At 34.0% G+C, this 26,170-nt stretch overlaps 1 non-coding gene across 1 annotated transcript; it reads left to right on the forward strand.

Moving 5' to 3' along the window:
• Positions 1-7,015: 7,015 nt before the first annotated feature.
• On the forward strand, positions 7,016-7,116 carry LOC141567026 (small nucleolar RNA SNORA76). Its single transcript, XR_012489425.2, has one exon. It is a non-coding gene; the product is annotated as a small nucleolar RNA SNORA76 (small nucleolar RNA).
• The last annotated feature ends 19,054 nt before the right edge of the window (positions 7,117-26,170 follow it).

Here is a 26,170-nt window from a genome sequence, read left to right on the forward strand (position 1 = left end):
ATTATGTTTTTTTAATTTTTTTAATTTTTCAATTACCGTTGACATACAATATTATAGTAGTATAGTATACGACATAGTGATTAGACATTTATATTACCTACAAAGTGATCACTCCAATGAAACTAGTACCCATCTGACACCATATACGATTATTACAATATTATGATTATGTTCCTTATGCTGTACTTTACATCCCTGTGAATATTTTTATAACTGCCAATTTGTACTTCTTAATCTCTTCAATCAAAACAGCATGGTACTGGGCAGCCGAATGGCTCAGTTGGTTAGAGCACAAGCTCTGGACAGCAGGGTTGCCAATTCGATTCTCACATGGGCCAGTGAGCTGCACCCTCCACAACTACATTGAAGACAATGAGCTGCCGCTGAGCTTCTGGAGGAACGGCCAGATGGCTCAGTTGGTTAGAGCGTGAGCTCTCAACAACAAGGTTGCTCTTAACAACAAGGTTGCCGGTTCAATTCCCACATGTGATGGCAGCCCCTGCAACTAAAGATTGGAAACGGCGACTGGACTTGGAGCTGAGTTGCGCCCTCCACAACTAGATTGAAGGACAACTACTTGGAGCTGATGGACCCTAGAGAAACACACTATCCCCCAATATTCCCCAATTTAAAAAAAATATATATATAATTATTTAAAAACAAAAAACAGCATGGTACTGGCATAAAAGCAGAAACATGGGTCAATGAAACAGAATAGAGGGCCCAGAAATAAATCCATGCCTAAATGTTCATTTAATTTATGACAAAGGAGGCAAGAATATACAGTGGGATAAAGACAGTCTCTTCAATAAATGGTGTTGGGAGAGCTGAACAGATACATGAAAAAAATGACACTTGACCACTTTCTTATACCATATAGAAGAATAAACTCAAAATGGATTAAGGACTTAAATGTGAAACCTGAAACCATAAAACTCCCAGGAAAAAACACAGGCAGGAAACTCTTTCACATTGCTCTTGGTAATATTTTTTAGATATGTCTCCTCAGGCAAGGGAAACAAAAGAAAAAATAAATGAATGGGACTACATCAAACTAAAAAGTTTTTGCACAGCAAAGGAAATCATCAACAAAACGAAAAAAGCAACCTACTGAATGGGAGAAGATACTCACTAATAATACATCCAATAAGGGTTTAATAGCCCAAATATATACAGAACTCATACAACTCAACACCAAAAAAAAAAAAAAAAAAAAAAAGAAACCCTAAATGATCTGATTAAAAATGGGCAGAGGACCTGAATAAACATTTCTCCAAAGAAGACATACAGATGGCCAACGGCCATATGAAAAGATGCTCAACATCATTAATCATAACCAAAATTAAAACCACAATGTGATATCACTTTTCACCTGTAAGAGTTAGGAAAAGGTGACGACAGTTGCCCATAGCCTAATATCTTAAAGGTTAGACATTCCAAAGCAGACTATTCTCCCCTCCCTATCAGGTGTCTTTTTCACGCTCACCCCTGCTCCTCATAATATACCAGGAAAAGCAATTTTCAAAATTTTCCTAAAGTAAAAGAGAGGACTATAAAAAAAGGATAATAATGGAATAAAATGGTGACAAGCAGAAAAAAACATTGTCTCTATTACTCTTGCTTTCGCTCCTCTCTTCCTTCCCACTTAGGAAACAAAAATAGGTTTAGGTGATACAAATTGAATTTTAATTTGGATCTGCTTTAAGAACAGCAAAGGTTGTACAACGCTGACTGGGATCAGGATCATAAGGAAACTGTCAAGAGTTTTATAAGGGAGCTGATTCACCAAGACTTCATTCTGTCCTTTCATGGCTTTCATAATTTAGACCAACATGTAATTTGATTTTCAAGTATTAATTGAAGTAAGTTTTCCTTTAATTAAAAGAAAAAAAGAAAGAATGGCTTCGGGAAACACTGTATAAAATTAAAAATTGATGCTTTGTTTTGAATATTTCAGACTAGAAAATGGAAAACGACACAATTCAAAAGTATTGTTTGAAAACAAAAATTATATATTGACAACCAAATTAACAAAATATCCAACTAAATATTACATGGATTTTTGCACACACAAAAATATACATGAAACAATAAGTAGTTCAATAACAGCCCCTATGTTCTTAAAAATACATTTATTTTTGAATCTTTTGAAAGTGATACTGAAATAAAATGAATAACTAAAGTTTTGGGTTTTGCTCTTTCAGTCAAATCTATTATGACTCATCTAAAGAGATGTAATAAAAATGGCACCTGATTTCTATTTGTCTAGTATAAGTGGCTTATTATATTCTTAAAGATTTTTACATATTGTCCCCATTCGGAGTTCAAAAAAACCTAGTGAGCTAGAACAGTATATTATGATGTCCATTTGGGACATGCAATAAGTGAAGATAAGAAAGTAACAGCTTCTTAGAAGCAGGTCTCTATTACTATCATTGGGTTAGGCTCTCTGTGAGAATCAAAGAAATAAGCAGTCTTGGCCTTCAGTTAACCCTCAGTAACTTCCAGTTCCCTTTCTTCTTTCCTCTAATCTATGTACCTTCCCCCACCCCAGAAGTGAAATATCAATAGTTACAACTGGGAAGGGCCCAAATAATGGTCAAAACTTGTTAAGTCATTCCATTTTTTAAAAAGTAATAATAATTTAAATTCCATTTGGATATAACTATTTCTTAAGTCAAAAGAATCTGAACTATGAAAAATAATAATGGAATTCTTACACATCTTTTATATGCAAAACAAAATGGGGGAAATATTCACTAAGATAATTATGGAGAATGGACCTTAAGAAATGTGAACCATATAATTAAGTGTCCTATCAAATAGACTAGCCAGCAATTTGCCACAGGCCATTTACATTTGATGCAAAGACTAGAGTTAGTAAATCACTAAGTAGTATCATTTGGAAAATTGAAATTGTCCTTTGGTTCAATTTAATGTACTAGGAAATGGCCCTGCATGACATTTCATTCCTGTAAACAATATTATTTATAAGTCCTTATAATCTCCTTCAGAAATTTCTACAAATGAAATCATAGTTTGTTAAAAAGTCATTTGAGTAAACATGTAACATTCAAGCTTTTGACAAAATTACAGCATGTTTCTCCTTAAAAGATCTACATTGAGTTTCCAAATTTTATCATGATTAAAAGACTCCAAGTAGATAAGCTTTAAAGGTAAGATAAGATATTCTGTCCTGAAAGTAAATTAACTATTTCCACTGTAATGTTCATTAAGTAAATTGTATCTCACTGCCAATTCCCATGTTCTTCAAACAGGGAAAGCAAGTCCATTTTATTCACAGACAGCACAGAATTGTCTTCCACATTCCAAGAGATTTAAGAATATACAGAAGTGGAAACACAATACCACAGCAAAGGAGAGGAACAGAAGCTAAATTGTGTTTCAAAATAACACAAGTTTAAAAAACAACAACTCCTGAAAGTTGTTAATAATCATCGTGGCACTTAAATGGTGTATGTGGGGGGGGGGGGTGCGGGGGGCAATGGTTGTGCACTCTTGTTTATGTCATATCACAAAACTACCCAATCACCCAGGAAAGTGAAGCAATATATTTGTTCTAAGGGAAGACTGAAAAGCAAATCCTTATCCATGTCTGATTGGCCACTGTGCTCCGAAGAACAGACTTTCCTTCATAGATTATGTTCGTTTATTTATAGTAAACGACCTGATAATTAGGTACAGGAGAGGAGTCATGACTTAGTTCTGTTCATCTGAAACTTCTAGTCCAAATGTATATATGGAAGATTACTGTCCTCTTGATAATTAGTGCAGTAATACACTATTCACAAATTCCTGGAGGTCACTGAAATGTGGGTGGATTCTTCAGTTCTATTTATGAGCAAGTAAAGTAGTTACCGAATTTGTGTGTTCATATGGATAACTCATCCTTATCATTGAAGTGGGAGAAAAAAAAAGAAATTATAATTCCAAGACTTATGCTCATCTGACATCCAAAGGATGGTATATGGGCTTCCCCTCACTTGCCTACTCCACTTGATGGGTAATGGCTGCCCAGAGAACCATGTTTGAGAAGAAACTGGGGCTGCACACAGGCTCAGCCACAGTGGGTACCCCAGATGCTTAGCAATTTCGTCTGTCAAGGTGAGAAGTAACGGCTTTTATGTCAATTACGTGAAGAACCTGTCTTAAATGATGTAGATTTATTGCTTGCATTGATCAAACTCACTGAAAAATACAAAATCTTTATTGTCATATTTTGTTGTGTATTTTGGAAGTTAGCACCACTGAAATAAATACTTTTCTGTAACCTTTCAACCTATTATTTGAATAAGAAAAAAAATTAAAAAAACAAAGCTATAGTTGATAATATAGAAAATTATAAAAACAACAAAATAGAAATATACCATATATTTAACATTTAAGCATAGAAAAAAAGTTCAGAATAATTGATATAGAACTATAGGAAAATTACTTTTTCTCCAAATATTTAATAAGGTTTGATTGTCAACAAAAATTAAAATATCCATTCTGGAATTTACTTTTACTAACTGGTAGTTATTGAACATGCTTTATTAAAAATAATTTTTAAAATCTTTGAATATGTGAAATTATGTAAATTCCTACATATTTATTAATTTAAATAAGAAATAAGTATGACACACACAAATATGTCTGAGTTTATTAATTTTATTAGCCTTTAAACTCTTCCAGATAAAATATGGCTATAGTATTATAATTGCAACGTTTATAGCCTATTGTATCAAAATTAACTATGTAAATATCATTTAAGGGAAAATAAAACAATTAAAAATTTGCACATATAATTTTGGGTTATTTTTCTTGGTAAAAGCTATGGTGAAAAATGTAAGTTTACCTGAATAAAATATAAACCCAAAAAACTTCTCTTCATCTTATTTAAAGCAGAGACATAGGAAAACTACCCTTTTTTAATAATCAATGAAAGCTATGCATGGCTAATTATTAGTTTTATTATAATTTAAACAAACAAATCCGCGGTCAAGATAAAGGGTCACGAGCCCTCATTTTTTTTTACTGAGAAGTTTCAGTAAAGGCAGATCATGGCTTCAAGTGTCCCTAGATAAGACACAGTGGAGTAAGATACAGTAATAGAGGAGATAAAAGAAAGAACATAGGAAGAGGAGAGATAAAAGAGAGAAACCAGAAATAGAATAAACAGTTTACAATGCCTATACAGCTTAGTTAAGAGGTAGTAACAACGGTGTTTATTATGTTCATGTTGTGTTTGAGGCATAGTGCTAAGAATTTCCATACATTATTTCACTTATATCTCAGACAACAAGCTAAGGATTAACTTTATTTTTTGAACATTTTTGAGATATAATTCACATATGATACAATCAACTCAAAATGCAATTCAATGTTTCTTGGTTTTTTGTTTTATATTCACAGGTATGAACAACCATCACCACAGTCATTTTAGAATATTCTCATCACCTCAAAAAACGATGGGCATGCTAATATTAGGATCAAAGCTTTGTCAAAAAATTCATTGTATATATTTTCGCTAAAGCATAGCCATCATCACACATTTGTGCTATTGGTGGTCTTTAGAATTCACTAGGGCGAATTACTTCAAAAACTTTTAATCAAAAATTCTCTTGTTAGCAGGGGAGAAAAGAGTAAAATAGACTATCCACAATGTACAAAATGGAAGTACTGAGGCACCTTCAAACTCCTCCTGAGTAGAAATGCTATGTTTTGTTTTTCTTGAAGGTACATGACTCCCATAGTCAGGACCAAAATAAAGAATGAAAATATAGTTAGAAGGGGAATGAAGATGTTTCACTACAGAAATGCTGAGGCAATTCACTTATCCAATGGAATCAACAAAGACGAACAAACTGAGCAAACATTTGTTGAGTGTATTCTGTGTACTGTATCATCCTTGTTACTAAGTTACTAAGGAAGAAACAGAAGTATTAACTGCAATGTACTGGAGCATACACTATAACTGAGACTTTGCAATGGAATAAGTACAATTAATCCAAAGTAATCATAAAAGTTCCCCTTAAAGAAGTTGTAAATTGACAAACCTTTAGTTAGACTAACAGAGAGAGACAGAGACAGAGACAGAGAGATTCAAAATCAGAAATGAAAGAGGAGACATTAAAACTGATACTACAGAAATATATAGGATTATTAGAGACTACTATGAACTATTATATGCAAACAAATCAGGTGACTTAGACAATAAGTTCTTAGAAACATACAGCCTATCCAAACAGAATCAGGAAGAAATAGAAAATCTGAGTAGGCCAATAATGAGTAAGCAGATTGAATTAGTAATCAAAAACCCCCTAATCAAGGAAAACCCAGGACCAGATGGCTGCATCGACAAATTCTACCAAATAAAGAAAAATCAGTTCCAATCCTTCTCAATCTCTTCCAAAAAATGAAGAAGAGAGAATACTCCCAAACTCATACCAAATCAGACAAGGACACTACAAGAAAAGAAAACTATGGACCAATATCTCTGATGAATATAGATGCAAAAATACTAGTAAACATAACGTAGCAACACATTAAAAGGACTATACATCATGATTAAGTGGAATTTATTCCTGGCATGCAAGAATGGTTCAACATTTGCAAATCAACAAATTGATATGTGATATTAATAGAATGATAAAAATTATAATTATGTCAGTAGATGCAGAAAAAGCATTTGGCTAATATAACATCTTTTTTGTGGTTAAAACTCTCAACATATGGAGTATAGAAGGAATGAACCTCAACATAATAAAGGCTGTATATGATAAGCCTACAGCCAACATCATAATCAACAGCGAAATATTGGAAGCTTCTCTAAGATCAGGAACAAGACAAGGGTGCCTATCTTCACCCTCTTTTCAATACTAGGAGTAGAAATTAGGTAAGACAAAGAATAAAAGGCCACCAAATCGAAATGAAAGAAATACATTTATCATTATTTATGATGTGATTTTATATATAGAAAATCCTAAAGACTCAACAACAACAACAAAATTGTGCGCTGGGGGTCAGGCTGCATGCAGCGCCAGAGCACACGCTTGTGCATAACTGGGGCTGTCTGCTCTCCATCGGTGGCCCTTTTAACCGCAAGCGACATGGCAGAAAAAAAAAAAAAAAGAAAAAAAATTGTTGCAATTAATTAATGAAGTCAATAGAATTGTAGGATGTAAAATTAACATACAGAAAACAGGTGTATTTCTATACACTAGCAATTAAACAAAATTTCATTTCTTTCTGAAAAAGAAATAAAGAAAACTATCCTACTCACAAGAGCATGAAAAACAATGAAATACTTGGGAATAAAACTAAGCAAAAAATTGAAAGATCTGTACAATGAAAACTATAAGACCTTGATTTAAAAAAAAAAAAATGAAGAAGACACAAGCAAATGGAAAGATAACCTGTGTTCATGGATAAGAATTAATATTGTTAGAATGTTTATACTACTGAGAGAAATCTAAATTCAATTTCAAAATTCCAATGGCATTTTTCACAGAAATAGAACAAAAAAACCCCTGAAATATCTATAGAACCAGAAAAGACCCTGAATAGCCAAAACAATCTTGAGAAAGAACAACAAAGCTGAAAGCATCACACTCCTAATTTCAAGCTGTGCTACAAAGTTAGTAATTCAAACAGTATGGTACTGGCATAGAAATAGACATAAATCAATGAAACAAAATGGACAACCCAGAAATAAACCCCTGCATATAAGGTCAACTAATATTTGACAAGGGAGCCAAGAACACTAAATAAGAAAAAGATAATCTCTTCAACTAGTGGTGCTGTAAAAACTGGATAACCTCATGCAGAAAATGAAATCAGACTACTCACTCCACTCACAAAGATTAACTCAAAATGGATTGAAGACTAAGATAAGAAATGATACCATAAAACTCCTAGAAGGAAAGAGATAAGAAACTCCTTGACATTGGACTGGACAATGATTTTTTTTGTTTGTTTTTTGTTGTTTGTTTTTTTGTGGTTAAGACAACTAAAAAACAGACAGCAAAATCAAAAATCAAAAAGTGGAATGATATGCACAGCAAAGGAAACCATCAACAAAATGAAAGGCAACCACCAAATGGTAGAAAATATTTGCAAATTATGGGTCTGATAAGGGGTTAATATAAAAAATATTTTAAAAATCATACAACTCAACAAAAAACAATCTGATAAAATTGGTGGAGAAACTGAACGTTTTCCCAAAGAAGACATCAAATGGCCAACAGCTAGATGAAAAGATGCTCAACATTACTAATCAGAAATGCAAATCAAAACCACCATGAGCTATCACCTCACACCCGTTAGAATGGACATCATTAATAAATCAACAAACAACAAGTGGTGGCAAGGATGTGGAGATAAGGGAATTCTTGTACACTGTAGGTAGGAATGTAATTGATTCAGCTACTGTAGAAAACAGTTTGGAGTTTCCTCAAAATTAAAAATAGAACTATCGTATGATTCAGCAACCCTACGCTCTATATATATCCAAAGGAAATGAAATCATTATCTCAAAGAGATATCTTCACTCCCAAGTTTATTGCAGCATTAGTCACAATAGCCAAGATATGGAAACAACCTAAGTGTCCATCAGTGGATGAATGGATGAAGTTTATATATGCATAAAGAAGTTATTGTATATAGATAGAGTGAAATACTACTCAGCCATGAGGAAGAAGGAATTCATGCCATTTTGACAACATGGATGGACCTTAAGGGAATTATTTTGCTAAGTGAGACAAATATTGTATGATACCACTTACATGTGAAATTTTAAAAAGCCAACATTGTAAAAACAGAGTAAAATGGTAATCATCATGGACTAGGGAGCTAAGGGATTTGGGGAAATGTTGTTTAAGGGTACAAACTAACAACCAATAGGTAAGTCCTAGAGATCAAATGCACAGCACGATGATAATAGACAACTATAATGTATTATAAACTTCAAAGTTGTTAAGAGACTAGATCCTAATTGTTCCCAAGGGGGGAAAAATAATTGTATGATGTGATAAAGGTATTAGCTAAAGCTATGGTAATAATTATATTGCAATATAGCAATGAATCAAATCAACATGTTGTACAACATACACTTACATAATGTTATATTCAATTATAGTTCAATGAAAGAAAAATTGTAATTTGATAACAATTACCTACATTAACATGAATATCAGACGTGAGTATAAAGAAATGAAGTAGTAAGCCCAAATTTTTTACATTGCTGTAAATCTTAAGTCCAGCATACATTCTAGCATGATCTAAGATCCTAACCACTCATGTATATTAATAACCATATTCCTTCCCCCGTCTTGGATTCCATATTTATGATGCATGATATTAGCCATACAATAACATACGGGTAAACATCTAATGCCAAAGCACCTCTTGTACTAAAGAACATCTTTTATTTAGTAACATTTGTCTCATGCATACAAACCTATGATTCTAGAAATAATAGGTAAAGCGTACTTTTTTCTAATGGTTTCCCATCATGCTGTTTCTTTCTTAGTAGATTCATCATCTGAATTAATGGCTCCCAAAGTTAAGGTCAGGACTAATTTTCTTTTCTAAGGCTGTAGAAGCTGTACTTTATTTTATTCTAGAGGAAGAACTTAATGTCAATATCATTAATACCTCATCACCTTTAAGAAATGTCAGAGAGAGGCTGGGGCGAGGGGGGGGGGGGCGGGGGGGGGGGACAGGGACACTGACACTATTTACCAAGAAGGGGAAACAAGTGGCCTTGGCTCAATAGTGCTAGCCACACAGAATGTCATCCTCTAGGTCCCCCTTTCTTCTCTTCACCTATCCATTTTTTTCAATCGATTAACTTTCTTTTGCTTTTGCTTCCTACAGTTCCCTGATTGCTAGCACTTTAAAAATAAGAATGGGCTGTTTTGTGACAACTTTATAATAGAGTTGTGATATTTAGAATTTCCAGCTTGATTTTCATTCATCATTTGCATATACTAATCGTGAGTTAATGCATGTCATTGGTTGGGTTGCTTTTGAGAATACAGCGTTATTTCTAGGGTCTTAAAAATATATCAGGATTCCAAAGAATCTAAAATTGCCCCTCCTCACCTATTGACCAGTCATATTCCTTGGGGGTGGCAATTTATAGTCTTCATTTTACATCCTTGTGTAAAAGAAAGGATAGGAATAAACATTCGATGTGAGCCAGGAGATGGTACACTAAATGCTGAGAGGAAGCAGTTAGTGACTTACTCTTATACGAAGTTTACAGTTACAGAGAGATCTCAGGAAACATTCCTTAGCATTGGGCAAGTCAGTAATCACATCATTAAAAGACTGAAGGACATGCCCTAAGTTCCAGGTGGTGGTGGGCAATGAAGGCTCCAGGTGGGGTTGGAGCAGCAGTTAGCAACAGAAAAACAAGCTGCAACACAGGCTGCCTCTAGAGACGATGTTAAAAGGAAAACAAACAAACAAACAACAAATAAAATACCCCAAACCAAAAACAAACCCTCTGTTCTGTAAATATACTATAAGGGCTGGGGGTGCTTGAAAAGATTGCACATACTTTCTGTTACAGGAATATGAGAGGGACAAAAGTTTTACCACCCTGAAGCTGCCTTTTTGGGATGTTGATTTTAAGATGTTTAATAAGTAACAAAAGACTCAGAAGGAACATTTGACCCTCCCCCCTTCCTACCAAAGAGATTCAAATGGAAAGGCCTACCCCAGGAAAGGAATTTTAGGATGCTGGCTTAGCTTAATTTGAATTAAGTATGGTGAAGAAAAGGGGGCCTGTTAGCTAGACCATTATTTCTGAGTTGTCTAGAAAGAATTTCCCTGCTGTGTGTCCCGCTCTTCCTCAACTACTTGTAAATTGTCCATCTCATTTCTGAAATCAAAGATCCTTCTTCCCCCACTTTTCTCCTTTGTCCAAAATACCATGTACACCGAATGTTGCCTCACTGTCTTAATATTTTCATGCATTTGTGAATTCTCCATGTGCATATATTAAAATCTGATTTTCTCCTTTTTTTCTGTCTTTGTTAATTTGATTATTAGCCCAGCTAGAAGAACTGAGAAGGCAAGAGAAAAAATATTAATTTTTTCAGCCTCCACAAATACCATTAAAGAAATAGTCAGACACAAATATATAATATTCTTTCCACAGTTCTCCACTTATTACTAAGACAAGCTTAATTAAGAACTTCTTACTGTATGGAATTTTCCATTAACCATGGGAAATTTAGCTACCAACATTACAAAGGATCATAATTCACCTTCAAATAAAGTCTATAGACTTAAAATTATGTTCTCCAAATTCCAAGAGGTGTTTGTCAGAATTTTTACTAATGTTTGATTTCAACTTCTCTTTTTAAACATATACATATATATTTAAATTTTTACATATATTTAAATTTTTACATTTATATATTGAAACGTGTGTGTGTGTGTGTGTGTGTGTGTGTGTGTTTTACTCTGTAATTAAAAGCCATTTATCGCTAATATATACTAGAAAGCTTTAACACTGGTGACTCCTATTCACTAACTTTTACTATCAGACTAGTTATTTTGGAATAGAACTTGTAATAAATCATTTGCCATTTCTGTACATGTATGTGAAAGTTGCGTAAATACATCCTTTATTGCAATTGCTGTCCATCTGCAACAGCTTTTTCTAATTCAAGTATGAGCTTGCATGCTGACATAATATCAAACATGCTAGAACTTTTACAAAGTTTACTTACATGTTAAGCATGGCTCAGGTAAAATTGTTCTTCATACGTTCAACCCATGAAACAATAGCATAAAACATACGTTATGGCTTACTCTTCTGAGACACTATGTTATGAATAGTTTTAGTACTTAATAAATTAAGGTACTTCTTGAATGACTTTTTATTTATAACTTTTTAAATATTTTCCTCAGTGATATGAAATAGTACTCCTTAAAAGTAATTACTGTTTTATTTATTACTGTGGTCACATAGAAATTTTTATATAGAAAAGTATTAATTCTAAAGACAACATTTTTAAAAAATGTTGATAATAGTAGATAATTTATCTATTTTATTAAAGTTCAGTCTTTAAAATGTAGACTTTTCTGAGGCAGTTATGGGCAATGAAGTCCAGAATTTACTTTGCCAAGCTAAAAGTCATTGGTTTCCTGAGGGCAAGATGCCAGTTCATGTATATCAAATGAAATGAGATTACATTTTTCTGATAAAGAAGCATACCAATACCTTACCGAAATATCTTTCATTATAATGCAGCTGTATTAGCTTCATTACCTTGCTAATAATTTTACTGACATGTACATGACTTTGTCTTACAAAAATAAACTCAACTGTACAATGACTTTGACTTTGGATTAAAAAAAAAAAATTAACAAAAACCTTTTGAACTGCAAACCAAACCAAATTTCATTGACACTTTTTGAATGTCTGTTAGATGTAGTGCTCATTCCAGGCCTTAACTACTCTCTGTATAAGGACACGGTCTCTGTGTTCCTTACCCAAGATCTTGTTCACAAGCATATGTTGAGGTTTTCCATTCTGACAGGTGGAGGCAAGAAACATTTTTGTCCCTGTCTGAATACCAGGTACTGTTACCCCTAATTATTTTGAGTGATGCGCCCTGCCCCCACACACATTGGTATCCAGTAGTTTTCTGACATTTGCTGCTCACAGATTCATCCCTTTTTAAAATTTGAAGATTTTAAGCTTATATTTTATAGCAGTATGCAGATCCCAAAGTCACCACTGAAGATTATTGTTCATCCTTGTGTCAATTTTTCATCTAAGTGTTCCTTACACAATCTTAACACTCATCTTTAACTCCTCTAAAGTAGTTATGTCATTCTATCTGAATGTGTAAAATCATTTATTTCAAGTAATGTTGGCAGTGATCGGTTCAGTATATAAGAGCAGTACATTATCTATCAGATTAGATTTATAAATTCAAGCCATTTTTTGTGTAACCATTGATTCTAAATATGTCATTCCCTATTTTCTCAAGGGAGTTATGTTGATTGCTCATGAATCTTGTCACAATATCTCTTTCTACATGAGACATAGTTAATTCAGCTTATAATTCACCACAAAGATGCAAAGTCATTTTTATCACTTGTTAGCTCATGTAAATGCATTAATTGTCTGATATTAGAAAGATGATAAAAAGGCTTAAGCCTGATATGAAAACAAAATATAACTTGGTTAGCTTGAAAACTGGTGTCATCATGATTAATTATAGTCTATAGATTATCTCACTTGACATGCCCAATTTGTGCAGCAAAGTTTTTGTAAGTAAGAGTCAAGACGACTCCTTTTAAAGATTGGGTACCTGTTGACCTAAGCTTATTATATTCAGAAGGCTCATACATTCATAAAAAATGTTTATTTTGTTTTTTATATGTCATCACAGTGCTTTTTGTTGTTTGGTTTTATTGTTTTGGTATTTTTGAACAAACTGTTATTTTAGAACACCCTCAGATTTACAGAAAAATTACAACTGTAGTGTAAAGCATGTCAAATTCTTTCTTCAAGGGCTGTTCTGTCTCCCTCTTATACCTACCTCCTACAGACACACTACCTAGAGAAGAGAGGTGGGGGTGGGAGAGAATGGAACTAATATTTGTTGAAGAAGAAATATTTGAAGGCATGATGCTGAGTTCAGTGATTTACACATATTAATTCAGATAATATAATTTTATCCTTCTATAGTTTTTATTCTATTTAAACCTTCCATTTTAGTGTTTATATCAGCCTGCCGGATTGCTCCTTATGAGCCGATTTCTGGTGTTTCAAGAGTAAATTTAGTTATCCTATTCTTTTAAATCGTTGCCAAATTTCTAAGCAGGTTTTCATTCCCCCTAATTGAAACCCCATACCTTTCCATACCTCTACTAGAGTTTGCAGTCATAACATAGCATAATAGCTTCTATTTATTGAATGCTCTAAGTAAGAGCTGTAAGTGCTAAGTTAGCATTAGCCTAACTAAGATTCTATAATGTATGAGTAAATATTACCATTACTCTCATTCTATACTTGAAATAACTGAGGACCAGATAGAAAACTACTTGTCTAAGGTCACTTAGTTAGTTAACCCTGGTCTGTCTGGCCCCCAATCCTGTGCTGTGGGTAAGAGCATTTGTAACCAGAGCCCTAGATTTGCAAGAGTCCAGAGCATCACTGTGGTTGTTCAGGAAGCAGTGGGCTCAGGTGCTCATCAGTGACATGATATGACTTTTACCAGCCTCTGTAATCCCTGATGGACTGAGCAGACAGTATCCAGCTAATGCTGGTGCTGGATACAAATGAGTCAACCATTCCTCTTGTATCCAAATCTCATCTTTTGCTTTGTCAAAAGAAATTGAATTGTGTTAACAAGTATACTTTTCTTCACTTTTTATTATATTTATTTAATCCAAGTACAAATCAGTGAGTCTAAAAAAAAAAAAAAACCTGTCTGAAAAGAAATGAAGATTTTTCTTATTTAATATTGATCTGTTCTTTTAAAAATGTTAAATGTATAAAGATGAATGAGGTTTCTTTTTATGAAGTACTTCAGTATCTCTAGAAAAATCTTAAACTACAATTTTCCTAACATCAGAACAATATTTCCCTCATATTTTAACATTTACAGAAAGCCTGTTGGATGAAGAGAATTAGAATATATCAAAGAGATCCTTATTCCTGATTTTGTCAGATTCTTTCATGTATACCACAGGAAGTTATGGGAGTAGTTGACTAACATATTTTAAAGTCATTCAAAAACAGTGGGAATTTGAGGAGTAGCCTCCTCCAAATAAGGCAAGTTTAAAATATGGGGTCACAAAAGTTTAGTGTTTTAAAAAAGAAGTGCTAAATCCACTAAGTGTGTTTAGAAGTCTACTTTCTATATCCTGACCGTAAGAATACACCTGTGTTGTTTATTGCTTTGTTTCCCTCAAGTGTATCTCAGGTTTTGTTTTATCATGTCCTTTAAGTAAATCCATCCCAGGAATAACGTGTTGCACCACAGAAAAAAAAGGGCATTTAATTCTTGCTACCCAGAGGGCAATGGGGCTCAGTTAGCTCTTGAAGTACCTGTAGGGGTTGGAGAGGTGGAAGTCTCAGACATTTCAATCTGCCATATTTGCAAGGAGAGCTGAGCAGCTGGGGCAGGAACCACAGAGAGCACCAGGACTGTGCATACATTTCATCACAGGTTCAAAGTTCGTCACTGCAGTTTACGTTAGTACATAAAGTTTTATTACTGTAAACAACTTGTCCTCATGCATCTAATTGAATTTAATTATTGGAAAGCCAGAGAAACTTAAATGGATATATTATGAGTAAATATCTACTGAAGATTTTAGTTTTCATTACAAAAATAACTATATATCTATGTAACTCTCACGTATTTACATAGGCGCTCCGCAGGTAGAAGGCATAAGTTCAAAGTTAAAACAGAGGACCTTAAGAAAAAAGTTAAATTGTCAAGAAAGATGGAGTATATTCATAGAGGTTCCTGTTTAGCACAATTGATAGTTGTAATATTGCCAGTTTATCTACCATAACTGGCTTTCTACTCCATGTTAACTGTTCTAATAAGCTACTATTGAAAAAATAAAATGGTATGCCTAAAATAGAATTATTTCAAAACTTGCTTCCTGAATTAATTCTATTAAAACAGAGCTGTGTTGGACAGTAAGCCCTTCACGTGCAGAAACTATGTTGTTTTTAGTTCTCTTACTTATCACAGCACCTAACATGTAATGCACTTAAATATTTGCTGGAAAAACAAATCACAGAAATGTAAGGGAAACAGAAAGGTAATTTGTTGTGATCTTACATGAAAGAGAATGGTTGAAAAAGCAATGAGCACAGGTGTCTGAAAGTGACCTGGGAGCCCATTCTGAGTTGCCTGTACAAGGAACATTTTTGGAGGCTAAAGAAGAAAAAGAGGTGCTTCTCTCCATACTCAAGTTGGTAGGCGGCACCTATACTCAGCTTTCACAGGGAACAGTGTCTCCCTACCCCAAGCATAAGGGGCCATAATATTCCATTTGTCTAAAGTCTCTTGGTGCTGGGCAGCTGGCATTCCGAGGTAACTCATTAAACAGTTGGTACCCCAACTGACTTCCTGGTGCCTGATGTGCGTTGGCCCACAGACAAGGTGGTTCTCAGGACTGCACCATAAAAAAGTAATTGAAGTGGGGGTGAGTTCTGTCCACAGAATACATACCCACACAGCTGTGGACCAGTTCTGCCTCATGCTTGCCTGGCTCTCAAAGGCATGATGGGAAGGTCAGGGACACTCCTACTTTCCCTTTTCTTTGTGAAATTTTACCTTTCCCAGTAAAGCTTATTCCTTAACCTACACTGTATTACAATATGGAATTAGTTCCCAAGTCCTGCAGCATGACAGATGGAAACCTAAAGGGATGGATTTTATAAGGCAGATACTATTATTATCTCCTCACTATATGTCAGTTCAATTCAATTCAATTAACATTAAATATTTGCTACATACAAAACTTTGGACTAGACAGGGTTGTGAATACAACCGATTAATACTTTATTTGCTAAATTATAATCTAGCTATGGAAAACTTTGAAAACCAGTATTTAATTAGGTAGAAGAAAGATATTATCAGATGTAAAATAGAGAAATTAGCAGCTAGTTCTAAATAGCTGAAGGGGGAGCTACGTGTATTGGAAGGCTTTGCCAAAGAAATGGATGTGAATTAAGCACTGAATAGTAAAGCTGGGTACCAGCATTCCAGGAGTTATAAACTACCTGAGCAGAAACACAGAAGTGAATTGTTCCCAGAATAGTCAGAAATTCTGTGTGATTATAGATGAAAATTTCTGGAATAATGTCAGGAGGCTAAAAGTATGGATTGGGGCTATAAATGTGTATATGCATATATGAGTCATATATGTTTCATTTAAACCACAATAGTTTTGTATTTTCTTAGGAAATACAGACACAAAAAACTAGTATGTCTCTTTCTCTGTTTTTCTCTCCTTGCATAATGTATAGCCCTCCCCCAACAGGATGTCAGGTCTAGATTAATGTAACATGATAATTAATGTCATATGAATTATTATAAATTATTCCACCGAATCCTAATAAATGCATCTCTTCCTTTGGAAGAGAGAATGAAAACCTGCAGGATTATTTAATGCAACTCTTAAAGTAACTATAGCCTATGGAAGTTTCAACCAGTATAAAATTTCTGGAGAGCAACTTAACATGTATTCTTTAGAATAAAAAATGCTCATAACTCAGACCCAGGAGTTCCAGATCCAGAAATTTACTTCAAAAAAACTAATTAGAAGAAAACACAAATAATTATAAGAGGGTTTTTATAGTGCTATTTATAATAGGTTAAAAACAACCTAAATATCATACATTAGAAAATGGTTTAAAAATAACACAATACATCCATATAACTGAGTATCATACATCCTTTTTTTCAAAAAATCACACTTTTGAAGAATACTTAATGATGTAAGTGTTCATAACACAGATGGATACAAAGCTGAGTTATGAGCAATTATGAAATAAAAAGAGAAAAGGAAATAAAAAGAAAAGAAAAAGAGAAGTGAAGACAAGAAACGCAAAAAAGAATATAGTACAAAAAGTTTAGAACTATTTCTGGGCAATTTGATTGCATGCGATTTTTAATGTTTGCCTATGCTGAATGAAGAACTGCCTGTTCATGTTTCTTTTGACAGAAATGATGTAAATCTATAAAAGGAAGAGTCTCTCAATAACGTTGGATATTTAGGATATTAATGGGCTTTTGGGCTAGGGAACATGACACTTCCAGGGTTTGTTCTAAATAGGAGTTGGAACTGTGCTTGGCATATTTTAAAAGAAGAAATGAGACCATGTAAAGATGGTTGAGCACTTTGGACATCTTTGTTGTCTTCTTCCTGTCATAAAATGTGGTTCACTACGATGCAAAGAAATACCTTAGTTTCTGAGGAAAAAAATATTAACAATTTATTTTAATCTACCTGCTTACTGTTCCCGACAATGTAATCATTGTGGAAATCTCAAAACCTTAACAAAAAAATCCAATGGTGAGCAGACATATGACACGATAGGGGAAAAATGCCTTTCTAAAAGAAATTGAAAGCAAAGATTGATTTTTCTTTACTAGCTTTGTCAAACAGTTTATCATTTAGCCTTAAATAATGTACCTATTGCTTTACATAACAGATGCCACCAAACAAAAGAATACCAACCTTGTCTTTACAATCTCTTGACGAAATTCAATGATGTATGTATGCCTCATAGACTCACAAATTTTCTATGTGAAAATGTGCCAGATAATTGTATTACTTTGGGATTTGACTTTTATTATGTACACAACATTGAGAAGAGATCAATTGTGGTGTGATTTACACTTTCCTTTTCAGTACTTCTGTTTCAGAACCATTTTCTCTGGACCTCACGTTTAGGATATGGTTTAAATTTAGACTTTGGTGTTATCCCCAAATGAATTTATGCCTAATTACTTTATGATTATATAAATATTACAAATGCTTGTTTACACTAAATATATTTAATTGTAAATAAAAATGTAGTGAGGATAATATTTTCATATTATTCATATATTTATTATACCTCAGTAATTCCCTTGGATCATAACTGTACCCCTATTTTAGGTAACAGCTAAGGTAACGTTGGTTTCTCACCCCAGAAAGGGGAGGTCATAGCTTATAAAGACAGGGAGTAAAAGAGTTGGTCTTCAACAGTTCCACCTCAAAATAAAATTTGTGAAAGTCCTGGCAGAGATGGAAGATGAAAGGAAGTAAATATCTGCACATATAACATTTTTGAGAAGGATGAATGATGATGTTAAATGGGGATAGAGGAGGAAAAAAAAGCAGGATATTAAGAGCAGTACTTGTGTTTCTGAAGCAAACCTGCACACTGCCCCACTCCCCAGGATCATGCCCAGAGGGAAAGGAGGTGGACAATGAAACACCAGCAGCTGCATACTGCATTCCTTACACATTTGAATTAGTCAAAGAAAAGAACAGTGTCCACTATCTTTCTGGAAACCTAGGAAGTGACAGCTTGGAAGATGTTTCATATGTCACACTAGAATAAAAGCAATGAAGTAGAGATTTCTAAAAAGGTTCTCCATGGTCTTTGATCATTGATGGCCCAACACAGCCCAGAATTTTCTGTGGGCTTGAAGATGAGGAGGGGAACAAGCTGCACCGTCAAAGGAGAGGACAAGGTCACTGCATTCTAAGGCATATCAAAGATACAACTCAGAAAAAAAAGTCTGAGATGAGCAGGTGTTGCAATCTGAAGCCCAGGTAAGAAATAAGTGTACCTCACCATACGCCAACTTAAAGGAGGCTGACACCAACGAACAGAATGGAACATCTCACTTATATCAATTTAGACAGAAGCTGAGAACTGAGAAGCATATGCCTTCCCCAAAGTATACCTCCATAACATGTGAATTGACTACATTTTCTGCCTAAATGTAGAATAGAAACCTGAAATAGGAATTAAGTGAGCATGAAAAATAAAGTTGTTTTTTGCACATCCAAATTCATAAACTGACTGAGACAAATAAGAAATTAACCAAGACCATGTTTTCTGTCATCAGAAATAAATAAGGACTCAACTATATATTAACTTTAAAGAAAAAGTTATTTTTTTCTTTACCCAAGTTTATAGTTTGACAAATTTATACTCCAATATATATATTACATTATCCACAATTTTAATAACCCTTTTTTGGCATTGTTGATAGTCTCAGAATGTGGAAGAGGCCCTGATATCAAGGTAGCATAATCTTTTTCTACTCTTTCATTGAAAATTTGTTTAATTTGGTTAATTGCTAGTATCTTGTGGAATCTGCTGTTATTAATACAGTATCACCTAGCAACTAGAATGGAATCTTGATAGAAAAAAACTTAACAGTGTTTGGGTAAAAGGACATAATATAAGTTACATATATATTTTCAGCACCGGATTTTTTAAGCAACAGACTAAATGCTCCATTCAAAAAATGATATATCAGAAATGGACTTAAATCCATTATAAACTGGATGAGTATTAAAGAATTAGATTTCAGAAGAGTATCTTCATAAAATGAATTCTATGTAGAAGAAAATATGGCCAGTTGCATATTATGCTTTTTACATTTTGGGGAACTCAAATATGTCATCGTGATATTTACTGCCATAACTTTTTAACCGATCAGAATTTTGCACTGAATCGCATACGTAATCAGTTTCAAATCCAAGTTTAGAATGCTGATTTTAGATACAGAGATGCTCTACAAAGTTGCTTGTAGGAACTTATCAATTACTGAGTTACTTAGCATCAGAAGCATTAGTCACTATTGTGGTTAAATTCTGTAAGTGGAATCACAATCTACTGAAAATTTTGTTCCATCATCTACTTCAAAAATATATACTTTTGGGGCTAGCTTACCTAACCTGTCTGTCTGTATACCTTTCCACAAGTTCTCCAGTGAAGTGAATTGATTTCATGGACTATTGCTATATTGGTTCATATGCTTCCAGCTTTCTTGTCTGCACACTTAAGAATATCAAATGGAAGATAAATAGACTACAAACCCTCTTACTACCATTAAATGGCATATGGTTCTGAAATTTTCATTTTCATTATTTGCATTGACTTTTCTTCATTGATTGTTGCTTGAAGCGGTGGAACCTCATTCCCTACTGGTCTCTATATACTAGGTAACCATCCCAATCATTTACCTTCCGTGAAGCAGTAAAAGAGGATCTGGAATTAGCTGTCTTTTCAGACTCCCCTCAACTTCCCTTCTAGTAATTTTACTCCAAAATATTTTATTACTGAAAGTTTTATATTAAAAACAAGATAGAAGAAAGTTATCTGTCACACTGAATAACATAGTGAAAGCGTATGTATGGTGTGGTTTGTAATTTCTCTACAAAACTAACCAGCCATGATGGAATAAAGAGAGTTAGAAAGAGTAAATATATTTATATCATTTTTTGAAACACTTCAAAGCACAAAAATCATCATACTAATTTTTGAGTGCAAAGAAAACTCATAATGAAATAGACTTTGAAAACTACAAATAAAAATCTGTACATCAAGTACAATTTTAAGGTGATAGCACTACGTAGAACGAGAAGAGGGACTGCAGAAAGGAACCATCACACCAGGTGTTACAGGTCTGGGCCATTTCAGCTTGCAGGACCATCTCCTCTTTCCTCAAGGAGAAAGTGTCAACTGGATTGAAGAGGGTCACAGGTGTCATCATGGAAACACAGCACTCCTTGTCCACACCTTGCTTATCTACTAGCACCACACTGAAGGAATAGAGTGGGATTCGCAGCAACCTGAGCTGCAGAGCTACGGCTGGAGGCATAATCTTTGCTTCTAACCTTCCGATGAATATGGGGAACATGCCTACCAGCTCTATCACAGAGATGGGTCGGAGATCCAGGCTACACTACGATTGCTGCAGCCTGTAGAGGAGGGTTTCGGCTGTGGGTGTGGACACAATGAGAAGTTTCTTTTTCTCATAAAACTGACCCAAAAGTACAGCTGCTGTTCTAATGCCCACATTGACGTTCATGGCTTTTGCAGCATCTAGAGGCTGCCTGCATTCCTTAGCTCGTGGCCCTTCCTTCATCTTTAAAGCCAGCGGGATAGGTCCTTCAAATCCTCACCTCGCTGACCTCTGCTTCCATCATTTTTTCTCTCTGGCTCTCCCTCTAGTAATTTTAATATCATGCTTGATTCTCTCCATCCTTGAGCCACTGCCCATACAGATGCTAGTTTTTACTGTACCATTACAGCGGAAATATTGTTTGAACAGATTCTTCACTACTCATTTCAGCTGATGATACTACAAAATAAAAATGTAGGATTCACATGGATCACAGTCTTAACATATTTGTAGATTGTGTAGACAACAGATATTTGACCAAATGAGATGTTATTCATGTGGCCCAAAATGGATAATGTTCACAGAACATTCTTTTTTTTTTCCAAGACATTACTCTTACTATTATTTTGGACATTCTTATCAATATATTAGACAATTCCTTACAATACATCATGACTCATTATTATTATAGTAAAGCTGTTATAATGGAGTGTAGCATCTGTTAGGTAAAAGGATTACAGTAAAACAATCCATACGGATTTTGTATAACTCAAAAGAAAATACTTCTCAATCATGCTAAGTCCGTTTCAAAATGGCTTCCATGAACTTTATTTCATCTCAGACCACTACTGTGTAACAAAGCTCTATAACAGGTATTTGAACATCCATATCTCCAAGCATTTATCTTTCAGATAATGGTTGACATTCATCTCCACTGAATTAATGAGTGGAGAGCTATCTCGTCCAGGATGTCACTATCAAATCTGAAGGAAATGAGTAGGTAGAGAAGATCGTACTCAAGACTAGGATTCCTTAAACTAAACTTGTTGCTAACAAGCCAGTAAGACCTGCCAGATCACATTATTATACTACTTTTTAAATGAGATTGCCCCATACCTCAACTAGCTCTCTGAAGAGTTTCATAAAGCATTTTTAAAATAAACAAAAACATTTTAATTACTGTTCTTTCTACTTAGGAGTCTTCACTCATTTTTACCATAAGAAGTTTGTGCAGTGTAGCTCTGGCCAGCAGAATTTTAGACGCAAGATCTGTGTCAATGAAGGTGCAAGAGCTTAATTAACTCTTGTGATATAACTAAGTTGATCAATTTGGAAACATTTTATGAAAGGATTTGAAAGAGTAAACCCTGGAAGATCTTTCTGGATTGAGAAGTGGACATTGTTTCTAAAAGAAGTCATAATGCTATAATGCTATTACAACAGTTGAATTTTTCAACAGCCATCTTTATATACTTTAATACAATCAACAGCCCTCTAAAGTTTAAAACGGTACATTCTCTTAACAGTATCTATGAAATAGGAAATAATCATATACGTATTTACATAAAAATTATCAATTTCCTATTAACATGTCCATACTGTAAATTTATAAAGAGTAAAACTTTAACAAGCTAAGCCATAGGCTGTCATGAATTGAAAAAAAAAACAACAACATTTTTTTCTATGTATATGTTTGTTATTACACAATAAAAAATCTTTGCTAATAAGACACACACACACACACACACACACACACACACACACACATATCCCTCACACTGGCTACAGAAATATCACTTTATCCTAATAGCAGTCTCCATCATTATATATTCACATAATGTATAAACTTAAAACATTCTGTTTTATATATTTTTAAAAATTTTTGAAAGTTTTATTCACATGTTTCCTATTACAAAGTAAGTTTATTTCCTACTGGCAATATTATCAATTGGGAACATAACAAAAAGAACAGATATATGTCCTTTTTAAAGTCCCATTTGGGAATTAAATAAAATTGAACCTCTTTTAATGGATATAACAATATTGAAATGTGTATTATTTTGAACAGAAAATTATTTTATTCAAAAAGACTCTATATTTGTCTCATTCATAAAATGAAAGAATGGCATTTTATAATATATTACTTCCTGACATTAAAGGTTTTATGTAATGGAATCATCCAGTTATCATTTTTCAACACATTGTACTGGCTGACATTTAAAGTCTCTAGAAGCTCATGTGGCATTTTAGGTCCAACTGTCATTACTCTGTTGCCTTACAACAGATTATCCTCAGGAATAAAACCCAGTGACCCAACTAATACCACCAAGAGAGTAGAACTCATTAAATCCAAGTAGATCTAATAAACCAAATCAGTAATCCCTTAAAATATGTTGCTTCCCAGAAATCTTTTGTTCCTAATGATTTAGCTTTAATGGGAGATTATCCAGAATCATTTTCAACAGGGCTGTTCCAAAGAAACCTAGTCTAATTAAAGTTGTCTAAAACAATTTTCTATCCCTCCCCTCTTGGGAAAGTTTCTTAAAAATTTTAAGTTTTTTTTGTTTGGTTTGGTTTGGTTTTCTCCTTGTGATTAATAAAGAAATTTTAAGGATAACCTTATTTTATTATACAATATCACCTTTCTAAATTCCCTTTTTTTCCAATTCTATTTTTTATTCTACTCTATTACTATTTACCCATTTCCATGTTTTTTCTGGAGCTCCTATACTTGACTCTTTTCACTATCTCCATTTCAAATGATCAGATGTGTCCCAGTTACTGCATTCAGTTCTGCTTTTTTTCCTCTACCTTTCGCCATGCACTTTCGTTTTATTTTCTTTATCCTTAAACATGTCTTTTAAAATCTTACTACCTTTTAGATCCTCAAATACATTCTTGTTGGTAATTGTTAGATTCCAGTTATCCACATTCAGGTTTTGATCACCCAGCGTCTTCAACTTAACCATCTAAGAACCTTTATTTTAATCAGTCAGGAAGTGGTAGATAGATAATGAAAATAATAACTAATACATACCGAGCTCTTAATGTTCGCTAGCATATCTAATAAGTGCTTTGTATTCTTCATGAAAGATAAATGATTGACATAGGTACCTTAAACTTGAATAAACAGATAAATCTAAAGATATAGAGATATATAGACTTTTCTGTATCTTTCTATTAACATGTTCTTGAGTTAATTAGTTCTCACCTGTTTGTCTTTCTTTGGTACTCCAAAACCCAACTTTCCTGAAATGAAAGTTCTCTTTGCATACCAGCTCTTAGGTTATAGTTATAATATGCCTATGATTATTATAAGACACAACTTCTTGGTGAAACACGCGACTTGATTCATTGAAAGGGAGCAAGAAATGCTTTTTGACAGGTTTTAAAAAAAAAAAGACGAATCCAACCTTCTATGCATGTGTATATACAAACATATTCTCAAATCCCACATTCCAAGCCAGGAAGAAGTACTCTGAGACCCTATGCATCTCCAAGTTTCTGTGACCTAGGCACTGTGGTGAAAGGAGGGTAACTATAACAATTAGGGGTGGAGGGGCAAGACATACACAAACATTTTTTTTCTCGTGAAAATAGCAACAGATTCTCTAATATGAGCCATTCTCTGCTATATCCAAATCCTTACTTTCTTAACTCTTTGGCTATCCACTATGTAAAAGTATATCACTGATACATCCCTCATTTAATTGAAACAGTATGAGGTAGCTGACTGAGTTACTAACTCCTAATGCCCACGTCACTTTGTTGATCACAGTCTAAGAGCAAATAGAAAAAATGAGCTGCTAACCTAATAATTTAAAGAAATGTTTTTGATTAGTCTATTTCTCCAATTCCTTCTCCTATATTGACGGGAGAATGTTACTTCTTTTTCTCCAGATCTTTCCTCCCCAAAGTAGTGAAAGATAAGAAATTAATATGTAAAGACTATGCAAGAATAAAATTTTACAGAGTTAGTATACTAAAAACTAATATTTAAATCCAACTTGCATCTAACAACTAGCATTCATATAATCAATAATCTGCAATATACTCAATAATCAATAATATACTCAATAATCTACACAAGGATACAGTGAATTTTTCTTGCTTTAGAGCAGTGATTCTTAACTGCGGTAAATTTTGCTCCCCAGGGGACATTTGGCAATGTCTGGAGACGTTTTTTTGGTTGTCCCCACATGGAGGGGCTCTAGTAGGAAGGGACAAGAAGCCAGGGATGCTGCTGATCATCCTACAATGTGCAGCATAGTCGCCCATGACAAAGAATTATCGGGTCCAGATGTCAATAGTGCCAAAGTTAGAAAGCCTGCTGTAAGAGGAAGTTGTGATAAATGTTTAATTTCACTTTAATATTAGAACATGTGAAGAGAAATATGTGAATCCAGTGAATAATTCAATACAAGGAGATGGTAAAATTTCCCCTTTTGTCTTTAAAAGCCATTTGAAAAAGATGGGGAAGACAGAGAGGAGGATGAAAGGGAGGAGACTTTGTTACATGCACGTCACACATATCTAATTAAATCTCCATGACAGTCCCATGAGAAAGGGGGAAGAGAAAGTGGTGGTTAAGAGCCGAGTTTTGCAAGGCAGCATTCTGGATTCACAGTCCAGCTTTCACACCTTCTAGATGTATAATATTTGGCAACTTGCTTAACCTTTGTGAACCTCTGTCCCTCACATGTAATAAAGGGATAATAAAGGGATTTCATAACATTGTTGTGAGGATAAAATTAATT

Source organism: Rhinolophus sinicus, chromosome 4 (assembly GCF_057876585.1).
Source record: "Rhinolophus sinicus isolate RSI-liver-muscle chromosome 4, RSI-T2T, whole genome shotgun sequence".
Lineage (NCBI taxonomy): Eukaryota > Metazoa > Chordata > Mammalia > Chiroptera > Rhinolophidae > Rhinolophus > Rhinolophus sinicus.